This window comes from Corylus avellana, chromosome 9, assembly GCF_965113065.1.
Source record: "Corylus avellana chromosome 9, dhCorAvel1.hap1.2, whole genome shotgun sequence".
Taxonomy (NCBI): Eukaryota; Viridiplantae; Streptophyta; class Magnoliopsida; order Fagales; family Betulaceae; genus Corylus; species Corylus avellana.
Genome location: NC_142498.1, coordinates 12,493,025 through 12,500,974, shown reverse-complemented (window position 1 = coordinate 12,500,974; position 7,950 = coordinate 12,493,025).

The window sequence follows — 7,950 nt, the reverse complement described above, 5'->3', positions numbered from 1 at the left end:
TTTTATCTTTCTACTATTTATAGTTAGGATTTTATTTTTCTGCAATTTTTATTCATGTTTCTAAAAAAAAAAAAAAAAGATTTCTCTCGTTTTTTGTTTTGATTTTTTGGCTTGTTTTACAATTCTACAGTAGCACCTTCCGCACGCCCCAGCCAGTGCGATCGATCACAGCCCTGCTACGATCGAGCGCACTCAGGGGCCAAGACAACAAGTGATGCACACCTGCGCTCGATAATCGCCTCTGAAAGCTCGAGCGCACTCGCAGCCATGCACCTACGGATCTGCTACTGTGCTTGATCGCGCCCAGCTTGCGCTCGAGCGCACCTCCAGAGGTAGCACCAGCAGACTAGCAGTAGCTGAAAATTTTTGCCAAAATTTATTTTGGTCCTTTTTGTGAGTTTTTTAGTTGTTTTTATTTATTTTTAATTGTGTTAGTCAATTATATATATATATATATATATATATATATATATATATATATATATATATATATATATATAATGGTTAATGTTTTATGTGCGATATCTGCATGCTAAAAAGTGAGAGGGAAGCATGAATTTTCATGAATTGAATTCATCTCCTAGTTGTAGGACACTAGCTTCTACCAACTACCCTCAAAATTTTTACCCACATAAACCATGTTCATATTGTTTCAATCCTTATCATGAGGAAAACAATTTTCCAGATCTGCGAGCTGAGATCAACGACTTATGGGACAAATTAGACCAAATCAGAGCATCTAGATCTAACTTTTCATATGAACAAATGAACACCAGTTTCTCTAGTTCGGGGTTTGATTCAAATTTCAATTTTTATAACCCGAACTAGAGCAACCAATCTGATTTCTCAGGATCAGCTCAGGCTACAGAAAATTATGCTCACCAATTTGATGAATTGCACCATTCAGAATATCCGGAGTTCAATCATCAAGCTCAACCCCCTGTTTATCAATCTACCACTCAAGTGCCACAACTTGCACCACAGTCATCATTGGAAGACATGCTGAAAGCATTCATGCAATCAATTGATAAGAACATACAAGAGATAAAGCAAGATATGAAGAATACTACCATGAGCAATTCCCAAGATATACAAGAGGTAAAAGGTTTCACCAATCAAGCCGTACAGGAGATGAGGAATTCCAACATGGCTAACAGCAGAGACATACAAGAACTTAAGCAGGCCATGACCAAGATAGAAAGACAGATTGGTCATCTAGTTGTTGACTTCAACAGAATAGAGGAAGAAGCGTGTCAAAGTCAGCTGATGGCTCTGGAAAGATGGATGGAGATCTAGAAGGGTTAAGTAATGAAGGTCGACTACGAAATCTTTATAGAATGGGAAACCTCGGACAAGGTGCAGGGTATTTAATACAGGGACATCTGCAGTCACGCTTGAACCGAAGAGACTCAAGCCATCTTTCCTTTCAAAAAACACAACCAAAGGCACCGTTCACAAATCGACACCTATTTTGTCAATTTTTGAACCACATCTAGAAGAACACATGGACTAACGACGTCGCATTTACGTGGATAGAGACAACAGATTTGAAAAATTGTAAGATTGCAACAGATCTCGGAATATCCGGAACGTGTAGGTGTTAGGTTCCATAAATGGTTAAGACATCAAGAACAATGGCTACAGGGAACTGAGCAAGGAAAAGCACTTAAATGGTTTACCCTCGAGAAAAGAACACTGTAAGAAGATCGAGAGTTTGAATTCTCTCCTCCCGAAGTCTTGGCAGAAGGAATTTGTGGGATAACTGTTACACATAAACCTATCACTAAAACCCGCGGGTCAAAGGCCCAATGACCCAAGAAAGCCCGATACATCCAAATGGGCTCTATGAATGCAACCCAGCACAAATAATTGGATACGGCGTTGTCTCTTACACTCTCGAAGGCCAAAGACCAAATACTGTGCCACAATGAATCTCCTACACTTAACATCCAGATGCGTCTATCATAATCAGGATACAACTCGGCTATATGGACAGCTCACACTTAGCAAGATCATCGGAACGGTTATGATCCTGCTTTTAAAAGACTCCTGACAGATACATGCCATCCTCGGAATCCTATCAATATATGTAACGGCCTCTTGCCAATCATAAAGAGAGGAGACATGAATATTAACTCTACCAGCCATTACGCCCAAATACCGGATCCTCCGCCCGGTCATCATAAGCACCTCCGCATGATCAACTATAAAAGACCTCACTCCAAAGGTACAAAGGACGACCACTAAGACATATACTGAGTTTACATACACACTGACTTAAGCATCGGAGGAGGAACTGCTGGCCAACACTCGGCGTATCCTCTTAACGTGTGCTCTAGTTTTGCAGGTCTGGCAGAAAGTATGAACAATGAAAAGCGTAGCTCGGAGGCTTGGATTCCCTTGAGTTCATCATACCGGAAATTGCTTCAACATATTCGGTTGTTTGAAGTTTGCACAGTTATCAATGCAAGTAATCTGTGTGAAGAGATTCAAACAGATTTGAATATGGTTTTATAATTTAATTTGGTTAAATCAATCATCGGATTGGGACTTGCTGGAGGAGACAACCAGGGGTGGTCGGGTGCAACTCTAGTGGGTGGAGTCGATCTGGCAACCCTGACGCCGGGGGCAATCAATCTGCGTGGCTCCATCACCCCGGAGCAATACAATTCATCATTGGCTGCACTTGGCCTAATGGTTGAGGCCTTACAAAGAAGTGCGTGAGAGAAGGCACCGGTTCAATCCACGGTGCCTGCGGTTATTTGGTTTAGTTTTTAACTAAAAAAAAAATTCACTAAAAAGTTGCGACTGAAAGACTTGAACTTGCACCATTTGAGTTTAGAATGCAGCGCCTGAACCAATAAGCTATCGAATCCTCATGTGAAGTCACCACTTGCTTAATGTATTAACATAGAGAAAGTAGTGGAAGGCCGAATCCAATACCAAGACAAGCCCATGCCAGAAGTAGTTCTCAATCCAGTTCCGCCCCATGCATGCCAAAACCACTAGACATTCCAATCGGTGAATTGCCTCATGAGAAAAAGGATATCTATCAATTTCATATTGGCTAGTGGGAGTTTTAAATCTTAATGTGCAATAGGATATTTAAATATTCTAAAGTGATCCATTGATTTAAAATATTAGCGGTGCGCTTTTGTGGCAAAATTTAATAGCACTACTAATATTGCTTAAATTTATTTTTGCAGGATAAATGAGTCCAAGCAAAAATTCAAGATTTTGAGCACTCCACGGGATATGAGTTCAGAGTAATGTAATGTAAAACGCTTTGGAGCAAGCATGGTAGTTATAGCAAAATCTGTGAATGCAAGTTTGTGTGATATATAAAGAATGGTAGATGGTACTAAATCTACTATTCTGAGAGAAGATTGATAGAAAGTAGGGATGCTATCTTTCTTCAAAATACCAACTAAATTACTCTTATGGAAAGGATCTAACTTTTACAAGATGTAGATCCTCAATGTCAAGAACTACAAGATACTCCATTACAAGATGAACAAGACACATATGTTCAAAACAATGGGAGTAAAAGAAAGTTTAATAATCAATCACTTGTGGATGCAAGTGACGGAAACAGTGGGAGTAAGAGATAAAGGCAACTGTCAAGTATACTCAGGGATCATCATGTTTCGAGTGATAATGACACAGTGGTATTTGAAGTTTCACCAAGTTATATTGGGCATAGGATATGAGATGAGTCCATTAAATCAATATGTTTACACATAGAGGTGCCAAGATAAGTTAACAACATAGCCATTATATGTTAATGGTATACTGTTAGCTGGTAATCGTCCAGGTATGGTGAATGAAATAAAAGGCATTCTTAAGATCCAAATTTGAAATGAAAGACATGGGTAATGACACTCATGTTCTTGGTACTAGAATTTCTAGATATAGAAATTCAGGATTATTGTTTTTTTGGATAAAAAATTATTTGAATAAAGTGTTCAAAATGTACAATTTGGAGAATTGTAAAGTTTTGAGCACACTTGTCAGGGCAGAGAGACTATGTGCCCAAGAAATGAGGAGATAATAACAAACAAATGGAAATATCCCCAATGCATAGGCTATGGGCATCCTCATGTATGTTATGACAAGTATTAGGCATAACATTTGTCATGCAGTTGGATTGATAAGTATGTTTCAAATTCAATCCAATTAGAGTATGTTGTCAGACAGTGAAGCAAATACTGTGATATTTGCATGGCATCAAGGTATGAAATTGTGTATTGGGCTAAGTGATTTCGACTTTATTGCTTGTAGTGATGCAGGTTTTGCAAGTTATGTAGATGATAAAAAATTTACAAGTGAATGCATATTCCTATTTGGTGGAATGGCTGTTTCTTGGTTTGAGAAAGAAACAAGGTTGTGTTGTGGAGTTCACAATGGAGCTTAGTACATTGCATGCAGCACAAAGGTAAGTAATTTGGTCTGGATTTAATTTTTTGTTGACAGTTTAATTTAGGTAAACCTAGTAGACCAATAAATGTGTTTTGTGATAATAAGTCTACTATTTCTTTAATAAAAAGTGGATCATATAGCTCCAAAGACAAACACATTAATAGAATTTATCACTATATTCAAGATATAGTGAAGAGAGGTGAAATAATAGTTGAATTTATTTCATCAATAGAGATGGTAGCCGATCTTATGGGTTGCCTCTGAATGAATTCAAAGAGCATGTAGCAACAATGGGATTAAAATACACATCGATAAGAGCTAAATGGATTGACACATGGTCAGAAGGATCCGAGGGCTCCTGAAAGAACGATTTTGTGCACTTTGCCTAATGGAAAAATAATTGGTCAGTTAAGGGCTGATGACACTAATGAGGTACAGATATTACATCTCACATAAACGTAAAGTCCACTGAAAGGCATTATATTGAGATTGGGTAGTATCTATTCTCAGAAAGTGATGCTATTAAGGTGCATCAAGGAAAACCATAGGAATAATGGCTTTAAAGGAAGTACTTGATAAAAAATTTAGCACAGGTCGACATATGGTTTTGTGTACGGCGGAAGTCGTCAATTGTGGAATGGGTGTGGATTATACTCCAACCATGGAGAATTAATGTCGTTCGTTTGAGAGATAGTGAAATGAAGTCATTCCTAATATGCTATCAGTAATGAAGTATATGGTAAAGGATGAGGTTAGATAAGATGACAAAAATGTGCGCATGTATAGCCATGTCATGATCTAACGCCAATCTGTAGGTTTTACAGATGAGAGTTGGCATGGGACAAAATTATTACTACCATGGTTATCATGCTTGATAAGTGCCAAATATTGCATATTTGGACCCTTTTATTTACATTAGTTAATCATTTAACTGTGTCATTATTTAATATTTTGTGTTAGTTTTGTGTTTTTAATGTTTTGTAGGTCATTAAAGAAAAACTACAGCTTTAACGGAGAAAAATGCAAAGTTTGGAAGAAAACATACTTTGAGAAGATCTAGATGATGTGGTTCAGATAAACCGAATCCAAGAAAAAGGTTAAATCGGATTAAAGATCAGATTGGATTAAAGATAGATTGGATAAGATTTCGGATTGGATTCAAATTCAGATTCTGTACATGTCTTAGTATTTTGACTCTAATTTTTCGTTCAAATATCGGATTGAAGTGATTTAAGCGGAATTGGAAAGCTAATTCAAAATACTACAATTTATTATGAAATAAGATTTTCCTAATTCGGATGGTTACTATGCTAAAATCGCCCCGCAATAAAAGGTCACAAATCCGGACGAAGCCTATTCCGATTTCAGACTTCTATTTTGACTGGGAGACAGACCTCCGAATTGTCTAGGTTTAATAAGGTTTTTAGGACTTTCCTAAGCCTATAAATAGACTTTTTTGCATTCAAGAAAATGACACAATCCTAGAGATCAACATTCTTTTGTTTCGTTTTTCTTTAGGTTTAGGTTTAGGTTTAGATTTTATTTTTATGTGGAGCTAAATTCCCAACTAAGGTTGGGGATGAAGCCTCACTGATGAAGAACGACATCACTTTTATGTAAGTCTTTATTTATCTGATTTTATTGAGTTTTATATTTCAATTGTTTTACTTCTAAATTTCTAATCAATGTGTGGAGTGATTCTTGGATATCTCTTATGATTCAAGGATACATGTGATGATTTAAGATAATTTCATATGATTGATTGTTTGGTTTTTAACTCATAAAAATTGGATATCCCTTGTGATTTGTTCTACGGATACATCTGGTGTTTCAATTGAATTTGGATTCTTTTTGTGATTTGGTCAATGAATGGATACATGGGATGGTTTTGATTAATTCTTTGAAGCATAGTAAAATATACATAAGATTTAAATTGTGAGAACTTCGGATAAATGTTGATGAACATAGAGTATGTTGTTATGATTTAGTGAGTGTGGATTCCTAAACCTTAGTCTTTACCTTTTGTTTTATTTTATTTAGTTTGTGCTTATCCTTTAATTTTCAAAACTCAAAATTCAAATTTTTTTTGGAACTAGGTTAGGGTAAAATTAGTTTAGATATAAGTTGTTCTTTCAAAAATACAATTCTTCGTGGGTTCAACCTCGCACTTGCAATCCATTAAATTACAATCGATTCGTGCACTTGTGAGTTAAATAAATTTGCACAACAAGTTTTTGACGCCGTTGCCGGGGAATTGTTCAATTTTTGAAACCAATTTATGTTTAAATTAGTTTTATTCTTCTACTAGTTATAATTAGAATTTTATTTTTCTGCAATTTGTTTTGTTTTATTCGTGTTACTAATAAAGAAAAAAAAAAGATTTTTCTTGTTTTGTTTTGGCTTGTTTTACAGTTCTGCCGCAGCACTTTCCTCGCAGCCCTACAGCAAAGGCAGCAACTGCAGCAGTTCCGTAGATTTTTGCCAAAAATTTATTTTTGGTCATTTTTGTGAGTTTTTAAATTTTAGTTTTATTTTTTTAGTTAGTTAGTTTTATTTATTTTATTTATTTTTTTTTAATTTAAAAATAAAAAATAAAAATGGTTAATGTTTTATGTGGGATATTTGCATGTTAAAAAGTGAGGGGGAAGTATGAATTTTCATTTTAATGATTTTAATGTCTTCCCTAGTTATAGGACACCAGCTCCTACCAACTATCGTCAAAAATTTTACCCACATAATCCATGTTCATACTGTTTCAATCCTTATCATGAGGAAAACAATTGTCTAGATCTGCGAGCTGAGCTCGATGACTTATGGGACAAATTACACCAAATTAGAGTAGCTAGATCTAACTTTTCATATGAACAAATGAACACCAGTTTCTCTAGCCCGGGGTTTGATTCAAATTTCAATTGTTATAACCTGGACTGGAGCAACCAATCTAATTTCTCATGGCCAGCTCAAGTTACAGGAAATTATGCTCACCAATTTGATGAATTGCACCATTCAGAATATCAGCAGTTCGATCATCAAGCTCAACCTCCTATTTATCAGTCTACCACCCAAGTGCCATAGCCTGCACCACAGTCATCACTGGAAGACATGATGAAAACATTAATAGAAAAAGTCGACCAGTCCAACTCCCAAGCTATACAAGAGCTAAAAGGTTTTACCAATCAAGCTGTACAAGAGCTAAGGAATTCCAACATGGCTAATGGCAGAGATATACAAGAACTTAAGCAGGCCATGACCAAGATAGAAGGACAGATCGTTCATCTTGTTGCTGACTTCAATAGAATAGAGGAAGAAGAGCTTCAAAGTCAGCTGATGGTTGAAAGGCACTACATGATTGATGAGGATGATTCCGAAAATTCTTATCATGAGCATGCACAAGTCACCATCACACTTGAGAATGAGGAAATTGTGGAAAAGAGGAGGAAGAGAAAGATGAGCAAGTTGAGTACCATGAAAATAGTGAGCTCCCAATGGATCCTGATCTGCCCAGTGACATGAAAGTGAGTACTGAAGCTC